The 26,369-nt window shown below is 47.5% G+C and overlaps 1 protein-coding gene and 1 long non-coding RNA gene across 8 annotated transcripts in view; both read left to right on the forward strand.

Annotated features, from left to right (window-relative positions):
- The window catches only part of LOC140248386 (uncharacterized), a 46,878-nt gene extending 40,541 nt beyond the window's left edge, over window positions 1-6,337 (forward strand). Inside the window, exons 3-4 of the long non-coding RNA XR_011902833.1 lie at window positions 912-999; window positions 4,133-6,337. This is a non-coding gene — a long non-coding RNA (uncharacterized lncRNA). The remainder of the gene's footprint in view (window positions 1-911; window positions 1,000-4,132) is intronic.
- Window positions 6,338-6,799: 462 nt separating this feature from the next.
- ATXN1 (ataxin 1) overlaps window positions 6,800-26,369 on the forward strand; it is a 194,226-nt gene continuing 174,656 nt past the window's right edge. For 3 of the 7 annotated variants that reach the window (XM_072329073.1, XM_072329074.1, XM_072329069.1), the window contains exons 1-2: window positions 7,631-7,769; window positions 11,529-11,649. The gene's annotated coding sequence lies outside the window, so the exon portion shown is untranslated. The other 4 variants (XM_072329068.1, XM_072329075.1, XM_072329072.1 and 1 more) reach the window with 4 other exon arrangements.

Below are 26,369 nucleotides of genomic sequence, written 5' to 3' on the forward strand. Positions count from 1 at the left end.
AGGCAGAAACCACATCCTACTTGAGATGTCCTTGAGCTGAAAATAGCAGAAGGCTGGGGAATATGTGGAAGAAGTAGTATGTGGCTGCCCTTGCCTACTAAAGCATCTGCTTATGAACGCTATAGTCTTATAGCTATTGTATGGCCATTATGTTCTTTTGCACAAAGAAAATGATATTACAGATATGAGCTGTGATAGATCTATAATGAGGAACCATTTAAGAAATAGTATCTCTTACATGGGAAAAGCTTGTGATGAGATGGTCCTGCTCCCAGGTGCCCAGTCCACTCTTTTGGCTATACTTGACCCCAGGGAAGAACAATTCCTATGGTAGGAAGTACAGTTCACAAGGGCTTGGATTTTAGTATTATGGTACAAGCCCCATGGCAGAAGACACACACTGGGAGAAGGCTGAAGATGTGCTTTGAGCAGGTGTTCCTGATGTACCGGGATGCCCAGCTAAATTCCTGTTGAGAAGACTGATTTCACACTGCTATGTGTTTTCTTGTAATGTAGCTGTGTGCTAATAGACCTCCAGAGCTTTGAATAGGTGTCTGTCATTATGTACAAATAAATAATGTCATATGAGGACAATATGAGAGCAGATGCAAGTTAAGAAGACAGGTGCAAATGGAAACTCTCCAGTGGAAAAAGTAGGCAGAGAGAAAGAGAAAGACATGATAAGACATTTTATTCAAGATGGGAACAATTATTATAGGAAGGCCTCTGCTGAAAGGTATAGAAAGAACATGGGAACCTGGAAGATCTCTGAGGGCAAGATGCTGCCTTCATACAGTAAGAATTCAAAGCAGTGCCGGTCTAGTTTTGAACAAATGTATATCCGCTGAAATAATTCTAATTTAACCACTGATGACTGGTCACTTTTCCCAAGACGTTTTTTTAAATCACAGAGTTTCGGAGCTCTTCAGGACACCACATCCCTGTGACCCTGCAGAAGAAACTGGAAAAACACCACTTCAACCTGTACTTGGATACAAGGTAAATGTTTACTGCCCTTACCTACCTTGTTGGTCAAAGGCTTGCAGGCTGAGGACTTCCTACCCTGCAAGCAATTGACTGTTTTGTCGTGTCTGCAGTCCTCCTCTGCCTGAATTTTTTTCTATTGATCACGACTATGGATTAAGTCTTAGAGGGTTCTGCAATTGCTTCATCCCTTACTCATCCCACTTAAATTGCTGTTTGATGCTTATGCATTGTTCCAAGTCTTTGTTAATGTGCTCAAAACAGTTGCAGATTTGTGGCATGCGATACCTTCTGAAAACAACAACAAAAAAGGAAAATATAACACATTCTCTTCTGTGCACAAGATACATATATTGCAGGACTATCGCTGACTGTATTTCAGGTTACTACAGTGTTAGTTATTGACTTTCCTTTAACATTACTGTGAAATGATAGGTGCAAAATAACTCTGGTCTTGGACATACAACAACTCACACTTATCTCTTTCTTGAAATCAAGGCAGAATTTTGGCTGAATTTTGTAAACTTTGGTTCTGAATTTGCATGAAAGCTTTGGGGTCAAGGCCCTTGTGTGGCCTGTTTTATGGAGGAGTAGAGACAATGAAGGTAGAAAATAGCTGTTATTCATATGCTGCACCTTTTCTCACAAAAGACGTCATAAAGATTTTTAGCACATGGACAGAATGTGAAGCCTTGGCAGCAGGATTAAGCATATTGGTTCTGCAAGTCTGTTAGGTTGCTCATCCATGAGGTAGGAAGGATTTCTTCAGTAGACCAGAACAACTCACTTGTGGCTGTCAAAAATCCATGTTTTCAATTCTTGTCTGTTCAAACAGGTAAATAGCCCATTGCAGCCCCTTTTCCTCCCATGAACACTAACATAACTTACCAAAATACAAATAGTATTGATGAGCGAGACTGTATCAGGCTTTAGAAACCACACTGCCTCATAAGCAGGAAAAACACTTTAAGAAAGGACAAGAGTTATTTCCCAATCCAAAGTGTTTACATGATAGATGCTAATCTAATCTGTCTAGACCATAATGCCTGTAACAGAGAAAAAACTGGCAAGTGAACTCCCAGAAGAGTCTCTGTACCAGGTATGGTTTAAAGGGACAACTCGAATGGACTCCAGCTGCTCTCCTCCAGAAGCAGAGAGCCTTCTCCCAGAAAGTGGCCAGTGAATTCTCATCACTTCTTTGCCTTCCTTTTGGTTGAATGTTAATCCTCATTAACAACACTGCCTTGATGGTCCTGGAAGCCAAGAATTTTCCACGCGATGGAGCCTTCCCTCTGTTCCCTGCTGGTGGACTTTGACCCCAATATGAAGTGATTGCTTCTAGGAAGGAGACAGCAGCTGAGGTTCTGCTCCCGCCTGGCCCTTCTGCTCACACCACCTGCAGTGTCTGAAGAGTTTTATGGAGACCAGCTTGTGGACAGAGACCTCTGACATCTTGACACCACAGGCTGCAAAGCACCTAGCAATCTGTTGTGGTTATTATTTGAGCGTGCCTAGACCAACTGAGCACCTCTAGAGAAGTGCTTAGCATTTTTATTTTCCACTGGTCACTGCTGGGACAGCATTCAGGGCTAGGTTTGGCTGTGGTCTATCCCAGGGCCACCGCTGATAGCTTAGCTGCTTTTCCTTCTGCGTCAGTGACATACAACTAACTGACAACATATCCAAAAGATGAAATCTGCCTCGATTTTAAGACTTCAGAGGAGTCATCAGTTTTTATTCCCTTGTTGAATTGCTTTCTTTATTTAAAACACAAACAAAACCAACCAAACAAAAAAGGCATCTTGCGCCACATCTGCATCGAAGGAGCTATTTTCATTTTAAAGCTATTGAAGCTGTTGTTATTTTAAAGGGGAACTTGACTGCTTCTTTTTACAAGACAAGACAATGAGGTACACCTTTTTTACCTTGATATCCCATTACCTGATAAGAAATTACAAAACTGTTTTGTTTGGTGACCCTGCAGCACAGTAAAGAAATCAATGGCAACCTTTCCTTTGAATTCACTTGCAAAGGACCTCAGCATTTTAGACCATACAGTTTTCTGACCTCAGCTTTTCTCTTTGAATCAAAGCGTAGTACTACATACTTGCTTAGTCTTCATGAATACTTGGCTCTCGCTTCACTAAATGTTAATTTGTATGAGATAATTGTGGCTTTAAAGAGACAGCACTGGTTCTCTGTGTGCACTGCTCATTTCCTTCCATCTGCAAACAATCCCAGCTGAGTTTCGGAGACCACCATCAACCTCCCTGTTCTGACAGGGATGCACTCATTTCTAGGCGAACACATGAAAAATGAAGTTGTTAGGCTTACGTTATTGTGTTCACACAAGTGGCACTTCAAGTTAAAGAATACATTCTAAATATGTTATTGTTCAGGAAGTGTACGTGTTTAACTTCCCAGAGGAAAGCGTGCCTTAATTAGCCAGCTGTAATCCAAATTACAGTTTCTCATTCGTTAGAGCTGTTAAAATACCTTAAATCAGCTGCCTATGTCTGAAATAATAATGAAAATAACTGCATTTGCAAAAATTATCTGAATGCAAGCAGGCTATAAATAGAGAGGAGGTGGATTGGACAGTCTGCAGATCCTGAGTTGGAATAAAAACATCACACTTAAGCCAAAAACATGACAACCAATATCTTCTGTTATAAAAACATTTGAGATTGATTTAGGGTTTTTTTATGAAAGCTGTCTGAGATTCAAATCAAGAGCAAAGTTCTCTGTTTATTTGTGAGCCAGCACTGATACCTGAAGCGTAAAGCAAGGCACCTTCAGAGCAACGCCAGCAAACTCTCGACTATATTGGAAAATGCTTCTTGCCACGGGACAAGCACGGCGCTGTACTCGTGCTCTTTCAGCATAACCCTCACCCTGATAATGCTTGTCATCCGAGCAGATTGTATGACAGCTCTGTGAAGTGGATTACTACTGTCCACTAGAGGCTGTAATGAGACCAACAATGTCATTTTATGACAAACTGAAGTCTTAGACTGTAATGATCAATAACTGTAAAATTACTGTTCCCGGTGCCTCGTCAGTCACTGGATTTCCCTGAAAGTGGATGTTAAAATAAATAAATAAATAAACCAACCTACGTTACTTTTTATTTTCCCATTTTTTACAGATACTGATTACATAAAGCGTGCATGTTGATGGCACGACAGCACATTGAAAGACAGTTTCTCCTAGACAACGTGCCTCCTGCATGTCAAACCGATGACTGTCTTCTGGTCAAGAACGCATTCAGCTGGGAGTCTGACCAGTTTCAGCATGTTACTGGCAGGAGGCACAGCTCGAGTGGGTTCCTGTGTCCAACTCGCACCGCGGTGCTGGAGCATCGATCTGTACATACTGCACGGCCACAACGCCTCTCTCCATTCTTACTGTCAGAACTTTCTGGCCTGCAGTTGTGTCTATGTTCTGTAGCAAATGACTTTCACCTCTGGCATAGTTCTGCACGTCTGGGTCAATAGACTGCACTGCCTTGACAGACAATGAGGGACCTTTGTCCTGGCCATGGCAGCACATGAGATCTCATTCAGGTGCTGCTTCCCACCCCGGGTGCCCCCACCATGCTGTGTGCTGCTTGCTGTTGGGGGAACATTTTGAGCCCTGCCATAGGCCCTCAAAAGAGGAACTACAGAGACATAATGACGTCTTGTAATGTGGAAGCGCATCCTGCGTGCCAGGCAGTGTCAGCAAAGGCACCGTCCCCTTATCTCTGTTATGTAACCACCGTCAAAACGGAGGTGAGTTTATGAACCTGATGCAGCTGGCTGCAGCTACGGCACTTCCCCAGGACATGGGCAGAAGCCGCCTGCTGGGAAAACAAAAACACCACTTAGGTTTACAACTGACTTATACTTTAGGGTCTTCTTCCAACTCTGAAGCAGAAACCTGGACAAAGACTTAAAAGGCCATGGGCTGTTTCATGGCAAAAAAGTGTGGGTCCTGCGGCAAACACCATAGCCACAGGATGGAGGAACACACAAGCCTCTTACACGAGCCTGCCGCAGAAGGGAAAGTTGCCCAAAGCTTGCTTCAGCATGAATGTGGCTTCTCTTCCATGGCGTGTGCCACACCTCTTGGCAAGGTGGAGGTTTGAGAAGGAAAGATTCCTTTCTCCTGAGGTAACAGGAGTACAACTGGAATAAAAAAGGTGGCAGCAGGGAGAATGCCGCGTCCGCAAAACAGAATGCAGAGGATGGGGTGGCAGCTTCTGCGGGGCCTGCTCGTGATTTCCAGCTGTCTCCAGCCTCTACCTCTCTGCCATGGTTCCTTTTGTTAAATCAATGAACCTTGCATTAGCTGGGTGAGGATATTTTTGCTGTCTGCCACATGGCTGTAGATGCACCATCTCGTTGCTGAGTGGCACAGTCATCCAGACATCCGGGCCTGCTGCTGTCCCCAGAGTGCTCTGAAACAGGCAATCACTTTGGGTTATGTAGCAAACCTGATCTGGAGAGGTAGAAGTTGCATGGTTAAAATATGCTTGTGCTCATAAAGCCAGTCTATAAGACAGAACCAACTCTCAGGCATGAGCTGTGCAGATTACCATGTTGTTAGCACATTCTCTAGGAAATACAGAGGATGAGTACAGTCATTCATAGAAGGGACTGCTTTGCTGATCTGCATACTGACAGAGCCCCAGGGTCTTTTGCATCCAGACTAACGCTAGATCCAATGCTAAAACACAGTGGTGCTACCTGTGGACACACTCATGACACATCTGCACTAGAGACATCTGCTCGGAGCTCACAGCTGTGCTGGGGGGGGGGATTGGAAGAGGTTCAGCCAGCAGCCCTCTCTGGGCAGCCACAGCAGAGGGAGCGCACATGGTGCTCTCGGAGCCCTTCTGGAGCTGAGACCCAGCCTTGGGGGTTTATGCAGCATTTCGTGTGGTGACTTTGGGATGGGGAAAGGCTTTCCCGGCGCCGTGCCTCCCTTCCTGATGGCAAAGCAGAGCGAGCGGTTCCCTGCGCGGCAGTCGGGTTGCCAGCAAGCAGAGCAGACGCTGTCCTGTGCCTGCGTTCCTCCCATTCATTTATTCTGGGAGAGGCGGGCAGTGGGCTGCGCGCAGCCGGGAGAGACGCGCGAGGATTCTGCCGGAGCGCGTACGAGGAGCGCAGCGGGAGCGAGTACCCAAACATGCGTGGTGCAGCCCTGCCTGCCTCGTAGTGCGGTGACGGAATGAGTCAGAGCCTCTTTGGTCTGAATGAAGTGGAAGGTACTCTCTACAAAGCAACTCGAGCATATTGCCAAGGATCCGGAAAAATAAAACTAATTCAGAAAACGGGAGTGGGATGCGGGCTCCCGCTCTACGACGCTTCACAGCTTTGAACGGCAAAACGCAATATGGCATCTTAAATAAAATCACCCTCCCCTGACTCTCACGGCGCTGCCTCCGAGCCGTCCCTGGCTCCCTGGCGCGCGTTTACTTCCTCCCTTAGCGACAGCCCGGCCGAGGCCGGCGCTCCCGCATCCCGCACGGCCGCTCCGCAGGACGGAGCGCGGCCGGCCCCGCTCTCCTCCCCCAGCCGGGCAGCGCGCTGCTCCCGGTGCCCGCCGGTGCGTCTCCCGGCGCAGCGGGTGTCGGGGCGAGGAACGGCCGGGCGGGGGGATGGAGGGGGGAGGAGGGCGGCTCGGCCCCGGGCGGCCCCCAAAGGGTTAAGGCCGCCGGCCCCGGCGGTGCTGCGCGTATGCAATAATCTGTGTGGCTCTCTTGGCCGCCTGCCAGAGTGCTGCCTTGCCTCCTCCTCCTCCTCCTCCTCCCCGCTCCCCCCCCCTCCCCCCCCTTTCGCGTGAAGTAGGATCCTTGAGCTGTTGCAGAGGCAGCCAACTGCTCCATATTTGGCTTCTATTACACATTTACATACTGGAGAGCGGAGCGGCAGCGAGCGCTGTACCGCAGACATCATTTCTACTACAGCGCCGGAGCAGCCCGGAGCGTGTCCCCGCGGGGGAAGGAGCCCGCACGCACACACACACACACACATACACACACTCACACACACACCCGCAGACCCCCGCCCCGGGAGGACGGCGGTGCTCGAGTCTCAGTCCGACCCCCCCGCCAGCCCCACCTCCACTGACACTTTACAGTAAGTGCCTTTTTCTTCCTCCTCTGCTTTCTGCCCCTCCACCCCCCCGCTCCTCCTCCTCCCCCGGCTTCTCCCCTTGTTTGGGCTGCGGAGCCGCCCGCGGTTCCCGGCTGGAAAAACACGGGGCCGGGGGCGGCTCTGTGCGTGTGTGTGTTTGTGTGTGTGTGTGTGCGGGGGGGGCAGCGCTGCGGCCCGGCCTCAGGGCCCGGCCCGGGCGGGGACCGCGACATGGCCGAGGGCAGCGGCCTGGGCCCGGGGCCGGGGCTCGCACGGCCCTCCCGCTCCTCCTCCTCCTCCCTTCTTCCTCACCCCGCCGGCAGGGTGCCGGTGGCCGCGGTGGACATTTTGCGAGCGGCGGCCGCGGGGTGTGTGTTTGTAGCCGGGTGTGTATGTGTGTGTGTATATGTGTGTGTGTGTGTGTGGCGGTGCGTGACGGGGTGGTGACACGGCCCCTCCGTGTGCGTGCGTGCGTGTGTGTGTGTGTGTGTGCGGGGGGGGGCCGCGGCCGGGCCGCACGGCGCATGTAGTAGGGGCTGGGCGGCCGCTGAGGGTGAATGAAGCGAGCGGGCGGCGGAGGAGGCGGCGCTGGGACGGGGATGTGCCCGGCGGCCGCCCCGCGCCGCTGCTCTCGGGGCCCAGGCCGCCTGCGGACAACGCCCGGTACCGCCGCCGGGGGAGCGCGGGCGGGAGGGCCGCGGGGCACCGTCGCTCGGCCCCGGCGCTGGCCGGAGCTCGGGGTCGGGTCGGCGTTGCTCGATACCCCCGCCCCGGTAGGGAGGCGGACGCCGCGATCCGCGAGCGCGATTCCCGGGGGTATCGAAGTCTGAATTAAACGCGCTGGGAAACGTCAGCGCCCGCTGTGATAGCGACGGCGATAAGAACGCGACGGAGCGGGGAGCGCGTTCCGCGCGGCGGCAGAGGAGGAATTACCGAGCAGCAGTAACGGAGGAGCAAACAAGTCGGAAGCCGTTATATAACGCGCCGTGCGGCAAGGGGAGCGGCGGCTACTTGGGCGCCGTTGACCGCACGCAGCGCAGCGCCGGGCCGGGCCGTGCGGGGGGACACCCCGCGCCGTGCCGGGAGCTGCTCCGTGCGCCGGGCAGGGCAACGCGGGCTGTCCGTCCGCGCACTGTCCATCCGCGCAGCGGCGCGCTGAGGGCTTTTCATTTCGGTTTCGAGCCCTTCCGCCGCGGGATCGCCGCGCCGCGCCTCCGGCCCTTCCCCCGCTCCGGGCGTGCGGCGGGACGGCGGCGCGGGCCTCCTGCCCTTCCCGCAACCCCTCGTCGCCGGAGACCGGCCGGCCCCGCTCCGCCGAGCGATGAGAGCGCGCTGCCATGGCAACAGACAGCCCCGGCCGCTCAGGTGTGCGCGCGCCGTGCGCCCGGCCGCCTCCGTGCCGTGTGTGGCGCCGCGTGCGGGGCGCGGGAGGGGGGGAGGCGGCGGCGGCCCCGCGCCGAGGCTCCGTCGGGGCGCTGCGGGATCACGGGAACTTTGCCGCTGCTCCCCTCTCCCCGCACGGCCGCTGTAGGCCGCGGGGTCGTCCCGTTACCGGTGGGAACGTCCGGTGCTGCGCGCGTGAGCAAGAAGCCGTACGTTGAGGGACGACCGGCTTCCTTTTTCCTTGGTTAAAAAACCCGAGGGGGCATATCGTATAAACAATCTCCTTATCGGCAAGCGGCTCATTGCTGATATTCCGACTGATACTACTTCGCGTTTGTGCTCATTAAAATACAGCGGAGTAATAGGATGGCGGAGCGCGAAACTTTCCGCCCCATACGGCGTATAGCCGGAGCGGGCAGTGCGGCTCCGCGCTGCGTCCTGCCCTCCCCTGCCCTCCCGGAGCGCTGAAGCGAGGAGCGCATGCCGGCCTTCCCCCCGGTGCCCGCACACAGGCGCAGGCGTCGCTTTGTGCAGGCACCGAATCTGGCGCTCAGCGCTAACGCCGCGGGCCTGGAGCGGCTCCAGGGGCTGCTTGTGAGCCGCGCACACGGTGTGTATCTGGGGTAGCTCCGCTTGTTGGACTCCGGCCATGCGCAGAGCGGAGTAGCAGAGCTCAGGCGCTGATCCGCTGCCTGCAGCCATCGTTTTCCCAATATCTTTCTACGGCAAAAAGCACCGTGGGATTTTTTCCCCCCGGAGGAGCCGCGTTAGCCACGTGCGGTAGCGGTGTACGATTCCCACTGCTAACCGCACGTGCGTCCACGCTGCTACGGAGCGCGGCCCGGAGCGTTTCACATCTCGGCGGTGAGAAGTCGCCGGCACCGTGCGGCACCGGAGCTCCCAGGCAGCCCCTTGGGCCGCGCTGACCGGCTCTCTGAGCCCGGGCTGTCTGCCTTCAGGGGGAACTCCGCGTGTCGAGGGGGCTGGGAGGAGGGCGGCCCGTGAAGAGGAGCGGTAGCGGAAGGTGCGCTGTGCTCGCGGCACGGCTGCTCTCGAGCTGCCGCTGAGTGCCCGGTGCTGCTGCTGACGCGCTCCGTGGAGAGGCAGTTCACCCGTGTGACCGAGAGCGCTGGAAAAGAGTTCCTTCGAAAAGGCTGTCTCTGCGCAGTTAAAAGACTAATCGCGAGTACATGGCGCGGCTCTTCTCCCTGGCCTGGGCTGATTTACTCAGAGAGGCCGAAGGAACCGGTCTTTTTTTTAAGAGACATTTACAAGAGGCCTGGAATTTCACTTAACGAAAATTTTTATGTAATAGATCCAGTGGCCTAGTTTCATCTTAATTAAGAAAATAGACGTTAAATGTGTTCACCTGAAAAGCAACTGCTGATTGAAACGTTAGGATGCGAAAGTAATGGTCTCAGTGCCGTGGCTAGCAGAGGAAAACGAAGGCCTGATCCTCCCCTTGCTGAAGTTCAGCAGCACGTCTGAATACACAGCAGCGAGGACTGTCATTGTCATTGCTCGTGCAGCGCCGGTTCTTGTTGCGGTGTGCTAATTGAGGGGAGACGCGATGAAGAACTGCGGCAGGGCTTAAAGGAAACGCGTGTGAGAATCGCGGAGGGGCCGCAGCGCTGGCTGTGTGGCAGCGATCGGGCTGTGCCTGGTCGGCACGCTGGGTCGGGGTGGAGACTGCACAGGTACGGTCCGGGCGCTCTGCACGGCTCTGGTGGCAGGTGGAGCTGTAGGCCTCCTTGGAGGTACCCGTACCGACTGCTGTAACAAATACCAACACAATTAGCTGAAGGGGCAGCAGTCTGACAGGCTTGGCACAGGTAAACGCTGCAGTTGGCTGAAACGACGTGCTGTATTCCAGTGAGTGCTCCGTAGGAAGTTGTACGCTTTGCTCAGCCTGAGCTTGCAAGCTGCAAATCCTGATCTCATTCGGTTTTACTCAGGCGGAGGCACAGCATTTTGGAATCTGATGTCATACGTGCATCTTGTTTGGTGGTTTGCATTTTTTATGAGCGGAAGTTTGTTTTTTTTTACACGGTTTTGGCTTAGCTGATAGATGGTGGATGCTTTTAAATGTAAGGAACTTTGCAGTCTCCTGACTTCTGTAGAAAGGCAGAAGCTGCATCTATGACTGTTATTCCTTTTTGGTCTCCTAAAAGCTGCAGTCTGAGATGGCTCTGAAACACATGCAGATCTGTGTGTGTGTATTGGTCCCAGTCTGCAGAGTTGCTTTAGTACACGTCCCAGCGAGGGTTTTGCTGAATGAGGATTGACTAAAGAACCTATCTGGAGTTAAGTATGTGTGTAAATCCTTCCATAAATAGGGACGAGTCAGCGTGCTCATAAACTGAAACAACAGAAGTGCTTCTCAGCGAGGGAGAAATGGTCCCTCTAAGTCCTTTTATTGTCCCAAGAGTGATAAAAATATTTGGTGAGATTCCAAGTGGGGGAAAAAAACAAACCCCCAAAGCCCCAAGTATTTTGTTGAATGTGTGATGTCAGCAGAATGTCAGTGCTGTGGCGCTCTGTGTCTTTCCCGAAGAAAAATTCAGAAGTAGAAACAAAAGAATCGTGCTGGTAGCATTGGCTGTTGTTTACATTGTTTGAGCGTTCGCAGCACTGTGCACTGGCTCTAATATTGCCGTGGTTAAGGACAAGGTAACGCCACGTTCCCCTGGCTGACTGCGTTCACCCAACAGCAGCAGCAGCTGCAGCAGCATTCTCTGAGCTGTGCCCCTCCTCAGATAAAATACATTCTGCTGGCGCTGAAGTCAGCTCGACTCGCTCGTGGTTCTTCACCTCATTAAGATCACATGTAGGAAAAGAGCGCTCTGTTGGAATAAGTGGGCTATGTTTTCTGCTGCGTATGTGCTGCCTGCAGGACTGAATCTATAGTTTATTTGTGCTTGAGTAATAGCAAAGCAGTCGCTCGGGCTTTGTTAGGGTGTCTTGGCGTGCTCTGAGTCTTACCTGTGTTTTTGCTTTGTTTTATTTTGGCTCCCATCTCCTCAACTTTGGGATCGACAGTCACGCCGCAGGCCGAGCCAGACGGGCGAGCAATACAAGCTGTGAATTTATTGTTGACCCCTGCAGGACAGTGATCACCTTTGCTGTCGTCTTCGCCATACAGAGATGTGCTGCCAGTAAGGTGAGAAAGTGCTGCCTTTTCTTTTGTCTAACAATCATGTGCTTTTTGATGTGGGTTCTGGTCAGCACGGGCACCTGAATGGAGTCTGCACTGTTATCTACCTGCAGAACGTTGGTTCTTCCCATGCCTGGCACTGGAGGTCCTAGAGAAACTCATCATAGAAATGCCATTAGCTCTGGTGACTCAGTTGGGTGACTGACAGGACAGTGGGTTCCAGATGAGTGGTTTCATGTTCACCTCAGGTCAGAGCTTATGCACTTACTAAAAGACTGTAGCACGAATGGAAAAGTTCGCAGTCTTTGATCTTTTGTTGGTTAATGCCACAAGTATAATTATATAAACCCTCCCCGTGCTTTTGTGAACGGTTTTAGCAGTTCTTGTTGCTTGCAGCTCCTTTGACTTTTCAGTGTCCCGATTTCTTCTCGTGCACTGAACTTTATCTGGCGTGGGGATACTTCCCAGGATAACTGGTCACTAGTGAGGTGCCCGAGTGTCTTTTAGTCCTGCTTCAGGAATGTTTTCAGTTCTTTTTTCCCCTAAGTTCTGGAACCAGACAGGATGGAGCAGTGCTCTCTGATCCTTCTTCTCTTCCTTGCTTCTCGTGTGGCTGGGAGGAATACCTTGAAAGAACCGAGTCTCAGGGCTCAACAATCGTACTGCCAATAAAAAGAACATAAATTTGTGTTTTATTTCTTCAGTCTGATTGTCATTAAGCCAGCCTGGTTTTTTGGACCTGTTTCACGATTTTTAAGCGCTTGAGATTGGCAATGCTACTCATACTTTTTTTGGGGAAAAAAAAGGACCAAATGATAAAAGGTCATAAAGAAACTGATGTTTCTAAATAAGAGAAAATTAAATGTAGCAACTACTTGCAGCAGTTGAAGGTGTTTTTTTTTTTTCCCCTTTATGCAGCCAGAAAACTCCATCAATATAGCATTCTACGTATGAGGGGCTGACCAGAAAGCCTCTGTTGCAGCATAGCTTTCTGACATATACAGCATGTCAGAGAGGTGCATGGCACGTAATTTACATTTTATTACGGCTGTGGGGTAGGGTGCCGTGCTGTTAAGGGAAGTTGCCTGCGCAAGCAGTTACATGTAAAGGCATGCCTCTTAGGGTTTACAAATGAGCCCGAGTAGTGGGGGTGGACTGATGCCACTGTGCCCCTTCAGAGCAATAGGAGTTTCTTGGGTGAGCAGCCAGCCCCAAGTGCCTGTGCACTGACACAGTTCGTCTTTCACTTTCTGGACAAAACTGACTGGATAGCTGCAATGGGCTCGGGAGATCAAATAGGAAGGAGCTCTCTGTTATGACAGGGACGTTTCCACAAGGTCTTTTGTTGTTTCAGAGCTGGTGCAGGTTTTGTGAAGTTGCATTTATTTGCAGAGACAATTACTACAGGACAGCTTTCTGTCTCTTAACTAGAAGAAACAACTTAAAGTTTATTGGTTGAATCCTGTGAATAACCACTGTGAGTTACCCGCAGTGTATCGCTAAGTCACCTGGAATATTTTAACATCTGGCACTTCCTGTGATGGCATGAGAAAAAGTATGTTACGTGTTGGGAACAGTTTGGATTAGAGAAGAAATAACCCAGTTAAGTCTGCTGCAGTTGTCTCAGTTACAGCGTGAGTGGAGGGCAGGACTGTGTTGCTTTTTTTCCTGTGTCAGTGCAGTTTGAAATGCAGAGCTGTCTTCTGGACTTCAGATCAGATCTTTTTCAGCTCCTTTTCTTTCTCTTGGACGTGCTGTCTCAGTTGCTGAGCATGGGTACTTCTGTTGGCCTTGTTAGTTAGTGCTTATTTTCTCTAGGGATCGATTGAAATCAGTCCTACTGTATGAGTAAAGTAAAAGTTACTGAGATAGCGACTGCCTGCTTACAAGCGTTATCTCTGGCGCTTGATTTAACAGAAGGGAACTCAAAAGTAGTAACATGTGAAACAAACATGACCCAGAGCAGCGCAGTGAGCAGCCACAAATAGGTTTCATGAATCGAGATCGAGCACTGCATGCTGAGACCCAGCATCTTTTCTGGCACTCACATTTTCGGGGCGGGGGGGTGAAGGGGGGAGGTCTCAGCAGCCCTGCTGTGTTCTGTGCAGACCCAGCTTATTGCCACGGGGTCTGTCCGAGGGATGGAACATCAGGCACATTTATTTCACCGGGCACCTCCACTATCAGAGCTCAGAAGCTTTGCTTCAGCCCTGGTGTCCCCCCACGTGCGTTTGTACTCACATGAGGAGGCGCGTGGCTGCAGGGAGTGAAGCCGCTGCGGTGTGTACGCTTGAGGTGTGCCTGCCTCTCGGGTTCGAGCAGCTTTCCTGAAGTCTGCAGAGCTCGCTGCCTGAATGAGGACACTGGGATTAGTGAAAATAAAATTACATGTGTTGAGATACGGCTTTTTTTTTTTTTTCCTTCTTTTTTTTTTTCTTTTTTTTCCCCTCCTGACTTTAGTTAATTTTAGCCTGAGCTAAAAGCCGTCGAGTTATTGTTATTTGTTCAGAACTCGCTCTGCCTCCTTCCACGCAGGCAAATGACTCAATGCTTTCTTTTAAGCAGTTGTGTCGAGAGGGTTTTGCATGAGGCGCTGGATGTTGGAACAACCAGGGTTCTTTTCTATCTTTTCCACTGTTGAGTCACTTGATACCTATTAATCATGTTATAGTATCGGGTTGAATTTGCAGCCACAGCCTGTTTGTAACATTTTTGTCTGCTGAATTCTCCATAAGTTTATCTGCACGCTACCTGGTAGAGTTTATTTTTCACAGAAAGCCTCAGCCGTGCTTTATACAGGCTTCTGGCTGCCGCCCTGTAAATGAACTACAGGCTGTTCTCTAAAAATATTATGTACTGGATGTAGAAAGAGGTGATCTGTCTCAGTATTAGTGTGTCTAAAGGCAATTTTTTGATTGCCATATCGGTGTTTTTTTATCACAGCTGATTTTATTTCCTCCCTCTTACCCTGTTTATCAAGGCCTGCAATGGCTGTAGGGCTAAAAGAAGGCAGCGGTGGAGACTGTGGGCGCATTAACAGCACAAATGAAATGAAGATGTGAACTAGGTATAATTGGAGAGTAATTAGAAGTCATTTTAATTTTTTAATTGTTTGTTTTGTGCCTGACTGAGTAACTCGTTGATAAATCAAATGAAAAGATGTGAATGCAGTGTCAGAGGTTGGAGATGAGGCCTGGCCACATCCCCAGCCCTACCCCACTACCCCCATGGTGCCCTGTCGAGGCTTTGCTCTTCTGTTTCCTCAGCAGATGCTGCTGTAGCCTGATGTCAGGTTGGCTGGAGGTTTTGTATAAATGCAGCCAGCTGTAGTGACTTGTATAGATGGAAGCACTAGGCGCTCTCATTGGTAATGTGGTATAAGCCATTGCCTGAGGTTTGATTCACCTTCTGTGGTATGCTGTGGAGATCTGTCCTGTGCTAGCATTACTATATAGTGTGATATTTTGGCTGATGGAGCAAATATCAGACAGAAACAGAGCATGTGCTGAGGATCAAAAATGCTGCGATTGCCATCTGTAGTTCTGTATAGGCCTCAGCATCATACATGCCCTCCTCCCCTTGGTATGTTTGGTAATTGCTTCTTCAGTTGCTGGTGAGTTGGCAGTGATCGGTTCTGTTTGGGACTATCCGAAAACCTGATTTAAGGGCTTATTGACTCACTCTTCAGTCTCTAAAAAGCAGAAGAGTTTTAAGTGTTTCTTGTTTGTATTGGAATGTGGTTGCGAGCATTACCGCATTTTTGTTTGTCAGGTACCCATGCATGACGGCCCTGAAGGTTTTGCAAATTGAACATTTCTGTAAGACGAGCTACTTGAAGGAAGTCAGGCTTTAACAGGGAAGACTAAGTACAGAAAGCAGGCTTAATCCTGCTGCGCTGCGCTCAGAATTTGTGTGCCAGGGAGCGTTTTCTCATTGGTGCTGTCCTTGTCAGCGTCACGTGGAGCAGCTGAGCAGGGAGTGCCTTTTCCGGTTACTATGATAGTAAATGCACTTACCCTCTTCCTTAGCCTTTGAGCACGTCCCTTCCCTGGTAGCAGCCTGTCTGTCTTCATGGCTGTCTGTCCCCAGGCGGTCTGACAGCAGGCGATGCGCAGTGTTGGAAAATTCTTTGTATGCAAAGAGAGAAAATCTCGCCGTCTTGTTACAGCACAAGAAGTTGCAAATTAATTCTTCCTGTACCACTAGTGGTTAAAAACCCATTGCGCTAATCGTATGAAATGCATTTTTATTTACAGATTAGCAGGCTCTACTCTGACATATGACTAACAGGGAAGCCCCTCCCTTTAACAGTTGTATGTCATCTGCTTCAGAGAACTAATTACTTGGCAATTCCCATTTGATAATTCCCTCTTTATTTTCTGATGAGTTACTTAACAGTGATGAGCTTGTTGAGCAGAATACCGTGCTTAATCTCTGCTTGAGAAACTACAGCGCGGGCCTGGGGATATCATTGTTTTCTGACTGCTGCTTAGCCTTGCCGTAGGAATGCTGAAACCACACTAAGGCATGTTAACAGTTCGCAGTTACCGGTAAGCTTAATGGGAGCGGTGCACAGTACTTCCCAGAAAATAAGAGAAGGGTTTAGATTGCTGTTGCGGTTGCGTTTTAAAATGGTATCGTCTGCAGACAGGATGTGAAATGCATCCTTTCTCCAAAAAACAAAACAAAGCCTAACACGACTTAGGAAGTATACGTTTGTGCCGGAGGTATCTCCCGTGCATCATTAATCCTCTCCACTGCAATAATAGACTCTAATGGAAATTTATTGTTGTTTTTTTTTTTTAATCGCCATTTTCTGGTAATATTTATTTGACAGTTCAGTTGATAATGGTAATTGTCCTGATGTTTGATACTTAAATAAAATATCACCGTGTTTTCTCTGCTATTACCTGTTTTTCTTTATCCCCATCCCCCCCAGCCCCTTTTCACACTCTTTGACTCCAGTGGCCGCAGCAACCCGTGTTTCTGGCTGGGGAATGCATTACAAGCCTCACGCTAATTACTGCCTTGTGGTGCTTCCAGAGGGTACCTGAGTTCAGCAGTGCTTAGCTACAGCGCCAGGCAGGGGGATTTATGGGGTGAAGGGACATCAGTCTGCTCACGGCTGTCCTGGGGAGGTCAAGGTGAGCCTCCCTCTCAGGTCCGGGCTCGGATGGGTCCCTTACAAACCCACTGTCTCTGAAATACAACTGTGTCAAACCGTGCCATTGAATGTGATTAACATTCTGTCACTGACTTAGTAGAGGAAGGTTTGTGGACCAACTGCAGTCACTTTGACTATCTGGCAGAATTTTCATGTAGATAGTGATACCAGAAGAATTGGATTTGAACCAGTCAGGTGGTACAAGCTGACAACGGGGCTCTTTTTTCTTGCATTTGAGCAAGAAGTGTAGTATTTGGTGTGTGAGATCACATAACATTGCATCATACGGCATGCTGATTTATTGGATGTTCGCAGTGATATCTCTTGGCCAGTTACTGGTAGCTGTCTCAGGGGTTTATTTTATCATTGAGAAAAATGCATTTGTACATAGTTGCACGTGTTTTTTGTAAAATTAATCAGAGGAACAGTAATCGTAGGAAATGTACAATTTAGAGCGGATTAATCTACTTTAATTGTGTTCATGAAGTGCATCAGCTATAAGATTTTTAGAAAGGAATGTTAATCAAGTTGATCAAAGGTAGCTTGAAGTGCAGAAATCAAATGCTAACACAATTACATTCTATCTGTTTGTATATTTGCTGCCGCCTGGGTGATTATTTTTCACATTTTTAAGACAAAAATAAGTTCCATTTTATTTTGTGGTACTTTTTTTTCTACAGAATACATCACGTTTTAAAGACAAAGGTACAAAAATCAGGTGGAATGTCATTTTAACAAGTGAGAAACAGAAGTATAGACAAGTAAAACCAAGTAGATCGTTGTACTTTTTTTTTTCTCTCTTTGAATTTTTGAATCCAGTTTAATTTCCTTTAATGACTCAAAGGATCACAGGTACGGGCATGGCTGCAAACAGGAGTCCTCCATCAGAGTCAGGAAAGAAACGTGACTGTGAGCAGGATGTCCCAGATCATTGTAGCTGTTGAAGAGGGTGCTGCATCCTGCTCTGTGGTGTCAGGTTCATTTATAGAGGTGGGCAAGAGTTAGGAGATGGTGATTTGGACTGATCACCACCTTCCTGCTCAGAGGTGAAAGGTTGTAGCTGTGGTGATCTACCTTTTAATGGTCCAAACTGTTGTCTTATTACTTTCCTCTTCAGGTTTAGCAGCACTGACTTAAAGTCCGAGCCTCTGCTTGGGCAACATTGCCTATCACTTCAGGCTGTGCCTAAGTACCATAGAAATGATCAGTGGTATTTTCTTCCCTCAACAAGGGATGCAAATTTCCTTTTGATTAAACTGAACTTCTAAGTAAAGTATTTTGCTGTAGATGTACCGGTAGTGATTGTTCTACCAATGCTCAATGCAAGTAAAACACTATATAGCATGGATGTCATGAACGTCATCTCTTAGTTACTACAAGACTTTAATTTCATACCAGTGTCATAAGATTTGAGCATCCATGAACAAACTTCCAAACCATGTCATCAATAGGTGTGGAGATTACTCAGAACTGCAGTTGTTCTGAGTAAAAGAAGATGCTTTATCTTTCCACCCTAGGTCTCCTCTGCCTCCTCTTAGAATCAGGGATGAGTTTCAAGTTTCCTACTGTCAGTCTTGGTAAATTTTCTTGGATGTTCCCTGCGATTTGGCCTGATGTTTTTGTTGTTGATTATACAGTCCTGTTTACTTTTTGAACTCGACAGTCGATTAAGGTGTAGGGTGATAGCTGACACTGCAGTATAGTCTCTCTAATGTGTCTCTAATGCGTCTTTTTTCTGGGTACTGCGCAACTATGTTATGGATTGACTTATAAAACACAGGTGACTTTATGACACTGGAAGGACTGAGGAAAGAATCAAACTGTAATTTGTTCTATTCTTGTATGAGCTGAGGGAATAACTCAGTCCCAGTGTGTGGTCTTCCACTATGTGACTGCCACAAACTGACAGGGGTACAGCCTGGGATTTGTTGGCCACCACAGGCTTATTTTGATTGCAGCTCTGCAGCGAATTCAGGAGAAATAGTGTGCGCTGACTGAGTGAAATAAAGTTGTGATAATAAACTTCCTGAGTGATGTTTGTTGTATGACGTTATTATCCAGATGTTGATATCTGTTAAGAATACAGCCAGAATGGGCCCTAAGTAAAATAGATAGGAGGTACCTAGCGAGCATCTGAAAGGTATCAAATAGCAGCAAAGAAAGACACCAGCTACCTAAGGACTTGAACTTGCTGGATGTCATGCTGGTTGATAGGAATGGAAGAAATGCAAACTAAGACATGCTTCTGCTACGTTAGCAGCAGCACTGTGCAGTCTGTTTGTCTGAGCTGTCAGCGTTCTGGCTGCAGTGCTTGGTGCTGTTTGTGCAGCTCTTGCCTTAGCTGGTGTGCCTCTGTTAAACCAGCAGTGCTGTGCAGCCTGAGTTGCAGCACCAGCTTGTCACGCTTTGTGCCTGTGTTGCAGCAAGGTGCTTCACCACAGCCTGCAGTAGGTAAGGGGTCTGGTGCCCACCTGTCATTACTACTGCGGTTTGAGTGGAACCACTTACATATGGATGGGGTGTAACAGAATGTGGCGTCTGGCTGTGCCTCTCTGGAAGGGCTGAGGCCCTCTGATGTTGGAGCTGTTGTTCAGCTTGCTGGTAGGATGCGGCTTGGTAGTTGAGTGTTAGCTGGGCTCTTCTTTCAATTGAAGAGAGAATGAAGACTGTTCCACAGCCAGCTGTCTGCGCTTTCTGGCCTTTGTGTGGATGTGTTGGTGAATTAGATTCATCTTCATACAGCCAGGCACTATTTTGCCCCATCATCCTGTCCTGCTGTAACCTTTCCCTGACTTACTCTCCTGTTGCTGGCCAGTCAGTTTCTCTTCTCCTTCTCTGCAGTTTCTCCCACACTCTGCACTTGTGGCAGCACCTGACCCACCCATAGGGCACCCACCCTACCTTTGCTCCCTGCCCAATGCTTTGCTGCGTGCTGCCCTTCTTTGGGCTCGCTCTGCGTGTGTGTTCCTGTGTGCCTAGAGTCCATTTCCACTTAGGAGGTTTCAGCACCTCAGTCATTATCTGCAGAATGGCCAATTTGAACGTTGTTTGATCTCCCTCCCTTCTTCCTTAGTCATAGCTGGGTTCTGAGCTCTGCAGCTCCAGTGATGTGTCAGGACAAGCCTTTCCCTCCATACAGCCCTCCCTTCTCCTCATGGGGGAAAAAAAAAACCCTTTATTTCTTCTCTGGAGCAGCACATTGGATTGTCAGCCCAGCCTGCCCCTGCCAGTCCTCCCTGGCTGGCAGCTGCAGCATCTCTTCAGCTGGCACCTTGCTTTCCAGGCTGGTCAGCTGGTTGCTCACAAACCGGGCGCATTTATCTGTTTGTATAATGTTACACGCTGGCAGTTTAAAAGTAATTCAGCTGTTTTCTCTGTAGCTGGGCATGAGCCGGGAGGCACCCTCTTTGGGTTATTTGTTCATAAGATAATGGGGTCACTGTTACTTTCCTGCCGTACCATGTGGTCTGCTAGTCAGAGGGCTCTTACTGTGCTAATAGCAGCAGCTTCAATCATTAAAGTTAGCGAGCTTGAAAAATGTATTTATGTATTTTTTTAACATATTATACTGGTGGGACAAAAGTAACGGCCTGAGCTGCTTTTCTTAAATTTCCAGTCATTTTTATACTGGCACAATGCTACAGTCATAGATTGCAAAACTTTTAAGATAAAAGGTAAACTGAGCCAAAAAAAGAATGTTTGAAAAGCACTTAATTCAGGAAAAGAAAGGGGGGAAAAAAATGGAACATGCTGTGCATTCTGAGTGAGGCTCTTCACTGAGGGGAGAATTCCTTGACTCCTGTGGAGAAGTACAGGAATGAAGTACCCACTGAATGAGTGGAGTTCACAGGAGGTGTGAAGGGAAAAATATGAGGGTTGCTTCCCCCCACACCGTTTTGTGTGTGTGTGTGTGTTTCTTCTTTAAGTGTTTTTGGCAAGCTCTGACTACAGTAGGTATTTTGGTTGATGAAGTTTGGAGGTGTTCTCACAAAAAACTACGCTCTGACTGAAAGGAAAGCTGTCAAAAATAATGCCTGTATCTGAAAACCGATGCTCGTTGTAGGTAGCAAACAAAAGGAAGTTGTGGGAAAAGAGACACTATCCAAATGAAATTACTCAGCATTTTTGAGACAGTTTTGCACATAGTTGGATTCGCTTTCCCCATCTGTAGGTAGTCTCCCAAGGCGAGAGAAGTACCTGGCAAAACACAGCCACAGTAAATTGTTACGGGGAGCTCACAGTTAGGAGTTACCGCTTCCTAAATTCCCATGAAAAACAAGACCAGACTCCATATTGATGGAGTCCTTTTAAAGGCAGCGCCCTTTTAATCAGCAAACAGGTCCTCTGCGCATCAAATAATTAAAAATAGAGCAAAGTTTTGGAACAAGGCGTCTGGCAGAAGCGTCTGTACTTCCATCTGTGCATGATTAGCAGAATGTTTCATGATATTTAAATAGCACAAGCTTTGCTCTCTTTTTTATTATTTGTTGTGCTGAAGACCTGTTTGCTTGTTAAGTGGTCTTTTTTGAATAGTTACTGGCAAGGAATCAGGAAAGTGTATGAAGGCATCTTGTACACACTGCAAATGCCAAATTGTCCCTTTTTTCTTTTTTTTTCTTTCTTTCTTCCTTTTTCTTTTCTTTTTTCTTTTTTTTCCCCAAATTGATGCTGCCCTTATTATTTTCTTTGTATCTCCCACTTGGCTTTAAAAATTTCTTACAGAGCAGTTCATTTCAATGGGAGTGTAGCGTGTATTATGGTCATTGCCCACGGACTAGAGTTTCATTGATACTGCTATTATTTTTGTCATAGTATTGCTCAGAGGCAGGTTGTATTGCTAGTACGTGCAAGGGTACAGTTGCACTGTGCGTGGTGGTTCAGATCTGCAGCTCCTGTGAGCTGTGCTGGGAGCCACACATCTAATCTGCTGGGCTCACTACTCTGAAACCTTACCCTTCCAGCAGAGACGTAATCAGCCAAGTAACAGCTTTCCAAGTGTTTTTGCGGCCTTAAACTGGGACTCCTCCTTGCTGGCAGTCATTCAGTGCTGGATTGTGTGCTCTTCATTTCTGGCTAGCAACAGTGCTTTGCAGTCATAGCCACTGATTTCCCTTCTTACTTACGAGTAGCATTTTTCTGTGTGTTTGACTGTGACCTGTCCTAGTAGGTGTGCAATTAAAACAAGTTGCTGCCTAGATGCAAAGCGCGTGGCTCTGCCTGGGGAAGAACACGAATGTGTGGGCAGTTTGTGATGTGCAATGCCCCGTTAGGAGCTGGCAGGGAGCTCCGATAGCTCCAAGGTCCTTTGTGAAGAGCTGGTTTGGGCAATTTACGTTGGGTATGGAAAGTAAAAGCATTTATGGTGTATGGAAGTGAGGTCTGGCCTGTAGCTGAGTTTTCTGTTGCATATTTTCCTGTATGTTTGAGAAGGGTTTTGGCATGCGATGTATGTGCTGACCTTGGTCATCTCTTAGCTTCTGCTCAGGACTTCAAAAGAATTTGTAGTTACTACTGAGAACAAATCTGTTCACCTGCCAAGACAAGTGTATCAACTCTGTGTGTTTGTACCTCAGACAAAACACTGAGAAGCTTCTGCCCCAGAGAGAGAACCTGCCTCTGGCCTCCGTGTAGGGTTCCCCTCACTTAGCTGGTGCCTTGCTACTGGTGATTGCCACGCTTCCTCTGTCTTAGCCTGTCTTAGCTTCTGCTAAGTAGAGTGCTCTGAGGTCTCACTGAGTTCACTTCAGCAGCATTACATCCCATGCAGGTGGGCAGAGCAGTTGGACATCCTGGGGTGCAGTGGCAGAACATACTCTTGTCCATCTTGTTCTGCTTCTAGGCATCTGGGGGGACCTGAGGGCGAGTGAGTGGGTATGGAGAACTCTTGGGAGGGGAAGAGGAAGAAGGATCATGCTTTACTGTGATAGCCGAAGACAGCACATGTCCCCATTCCTTCAGCTAGGCCTCTCAGAAGCATTAGAATCTTTCTTACCCTACTGCTGAAAACAGCTAATGTTGTACCCTTCAATTGAATTACTTCTTGAGCTGATTGTCAGCTAAGCAGTGTGATGGGCCTGGTACTGACGTCCTCCCAGGAGCAGGAAGGAGAAAGTAGACTCAGACTCCTTTGGGAAATACGTATAAAGTTGTATCAGTAGGTTGGTTAGACTAAGCCAAGTTCTGTGTTTTGCTCCTAGTACACGTTCTCAGAATGTATCATAATGGTTTATTTGGAACGGCTTCAGCTTATGTTGTGAATGTGAATTAATTAACATTAGTATGAATTGCATATTGTGAAATGGAATTTGTTTTTCTATGTCTTCTGTCATACTCAGGCTACTTCAGACACTTTAAAATAACGTGTTATAATATGGCCATGTATCTGTGGGCTAACGTAACTGTCCTTCTGGGGCCCACAGGAGACCAAATTTAAGGATGGTTTAACTGATTGGGGTGGGAAGAATACTGGCTGTGGTGTTAACACTACTCCTGGTACTTTTTAGAAAGTGCTCGTGACAGACTTCTTGTGTTAGTGGACTGGATCTTACTGTTTATTACTTCATTTATAACTCAGTGCAGTGTAAACAGAATGATGACGAATCACAGGGCACATTATTCATTAACTGTTCAAGCCTCATTGTTGTGTTCCTGGTGCTGATTATTCACGTCATGGCATACTGTGTGAAAAAGCTGGTAGCCTTTGACTTCCTACAGCAGGACTGAAGCTATCTTTTACCACTCTGCAGCAGCGTGGTGTAGCAAAGATGGTAGACTGTCTTTCAGCCCACGGTGGTGGGATCCTGTTAATCTGTGTGGAAAATCAGGGCTTTGTTAGTTGTTTGCAGGTCTCTGGAGGGGAGGGAGGTGGCTTGTTTCACTCAAAAACAATTCCTCTCTGCTGGCTAGAGAGGAGTATGGATAAGATCCAGCATACAAACGTCCCCACGTAAAAGGATTATAATGGAGATGTTGATGGCCGGTCAGTATAGAGATATTAGCAAGCACTTATATAACTCAAGAGTTGTTGACTACTGTAGATGTGTTGTTTTAGGCTTTATTCCCACTGGCGTCCCTCATGTTAACTTCTGGAGGGTTGGGATCAGACCCCTTTGGCTCAAATTTGTGGTGAAGTTAATTAAGACTGAAAGAAGCATGCATGTTCTGAAACGATCTTGCAGATTCAGGGAGGAGAACAGTGGAAATAACCGAGCTCTGCAACGATACCGAAGTACTCTGTGCTATCATCAAGGCATACAATGAAAGTAAAACTATCCTTGAGTTATTTGGAAAGTTTATATTGACCTTTGGCTTGTAAAGTTGCATGTTAGTGGAAGGTTGGACGTGTTTTTTGTGCACTCCTCACAGAGCTGTTCTTTGACCAGGATAAAAACCCATCTCTGTAATTAACACACACATTTCTGAGTGTGAGAATGGGCATTTGCTGTTTTCAGTCAGTGTTATTATATGAAGGCTTCTCTACAGCTTTGGCAGCTTGGTAGGAAGGAGTGGCAGGTTAGTGCTTTCTCAGCTGCACTGCTCTGACGTGTGTTCACTTCTGAAGGCACCTATCTGTTATAATAAAAATATTTGTAACCAAAGGTTAGGTAATTACAAAAGAAAAAGACTGAACTCAGTACTGAAATGGAGAAAAAAAGGCAAAAGGAAAGATATGCATATATATTTTTTCAAGAGCAGTAGAATTAACTTATGAAAGGGTTACCTTTCCATAAATACTTAAAAAACCCTTGGTGGCTCGCTGTATATGAACATTGCTATCGGTTGTGGAATATGTATGGAGCAAAGTCTGAAGCAATAAGTACTGCAAATTGGTCAGTTGAGATTCAGATCTCAGCGGCACTCCAGAAAAGAGAATGAATGGTGGCTTTGCTAAAAACAACAAAAGTCAATTTGGGAAAATGTATGAGTACAGCTAGAAAAGCAGAACAATCCATCTCTATGTAAAACTGCATACGAGTGGTGTAAGTGCTGTTCTGTCACAATTAGGGCTGTTGAGATAGTAAGCAGGTAGCAGAAATTTACTGTTTAATATTTCACAGATAATAATTGTTCTGAATGCTTTAAATAGTACAGGAAATGTAGTGTCACAAACTTGACATTTGAATATTAATATTGATACTGAAACAGTCTCACCACAAAGAATTGTACGACTGCAGGAGGAAAGGCAGCATTTTCATCAGATAAAAACACAACAGTTCTAAAGCCCTTCAGATAACGCTGGAAAAATAGCCAAGTGAAAACTGAGGCAAAACTGTCTTTCAGGTTGGGACAGTCTATATCCAGTTTGGGGATTAACCCTCTAGAGAGTTAGACAGAGAAAACAGGGTTTTTTTCTTTGTTTTTGTTTTTGTCTTTTTTCTTTAGTAATTTCTCCACCATTGCTGCTGTTTGATGCAGACTTTCTCAGAACAGTTGATGGCACGGGCCTACTAAATGGATTGGGTTTGCTGGTACAGATCCATGAATGCGGGCAGGTGCAGAAAAGGTTCAGGAGGATGTACTGTCTTTACAGTCCAGTCTCAAATTCACTTGGAATGTGTTACAAGTTATCTTCTGTAGCAGCCAGATTAGGCTACAGAGATTTGGCTACTGAGGTCAGGTTTGGCTAAGGAGGCCTTTCTTTTCTAAGAACAAAGTAGGGCTGACTTTGTCTTTTTTTTCTTTCTTTTTTGTTTTAAACAAGCAAACATTCTGTCCTTGTCTCTGTGTGCAGATGAGTGTGTTTGCACATCCTCTGACTTGAAAGTCCATTGTAGCTTACCTTCTTATAAAAATATGTGGTGCTATCAGAGGCAGATGGTACAGTGTTTGATGTAAAAAGGCACAGTAAGTGGCAGCCTTCATACATGAGGAAGCCCAAGGACTATTGCCTCTTTGCAGTCACAAACCAGCAAACTTCTTCCAAAGAGGATGCAGAAATAAAGGTGGAGACTGGTGAAAAATCCCTGCTGATACTGTGCGTTGCAGACAGAACAAGCCAGCAAGAGCTGAGCCCACACAGGGAACCAGAATATTCCTGTTCATGTTCTGTCTGTGTAGTGCAGTGTTGTTATGGATGGTGCTCTACCGTTGATAAACCTCTGGTAGCTCTTGCCAATTATGTTGTTATAGGTAAATGACTTAGCATATTGTCTCCATAAGTACTTCTGCAAGCGATATTGCTTTCCAATATTCCCTGTTGTGGAGTATGTAGGGCATACTTTTGGCCTTACTCTGCTGGTGTAGGTTGCCCCAATTTACAGCTGGCTGTTCAGCTGTGTGTGTGCAAGCTAGTTAATGGAGGTTTCTTTCTGCGGGCAGGAAGGAAAAGTTTGTCAGTCTCCTTTCTGAAAGTGCTTTGGTACTTGTGACTTATTTTTCCCTTCAAATAAATGTATATCTTGCACTTTTAGACTCTTGTTTTCAGATGTGGTGAATGGTAACTTTTATCTTTAGAATATGCAAATGTAATTTTAGCATACTTCTGCACTGTGTCATGCTCCTCCCTGCACAGACTGCTTACCAGACAATTAAAAAAGATAGGTATGTATTTAAAAAAAAAAAC

The sequence above is a fragment of the Excalfactoria chinensis genome, chromosome 2 (assembly GCF_039878825.1).
Source record: "Excalfactoria chinensis isolate bCotChi1 chromosome 2, bCotChi1.hap2, whole genome shotgun sequence".
Classification (NCBI taxonomy): domain Eukaryota; kingdom Metazoa; phylum Chordata; class Aves; order Galliformes; family Phasianidae; genus Excalfactoria; species Excalfactoria chinensis.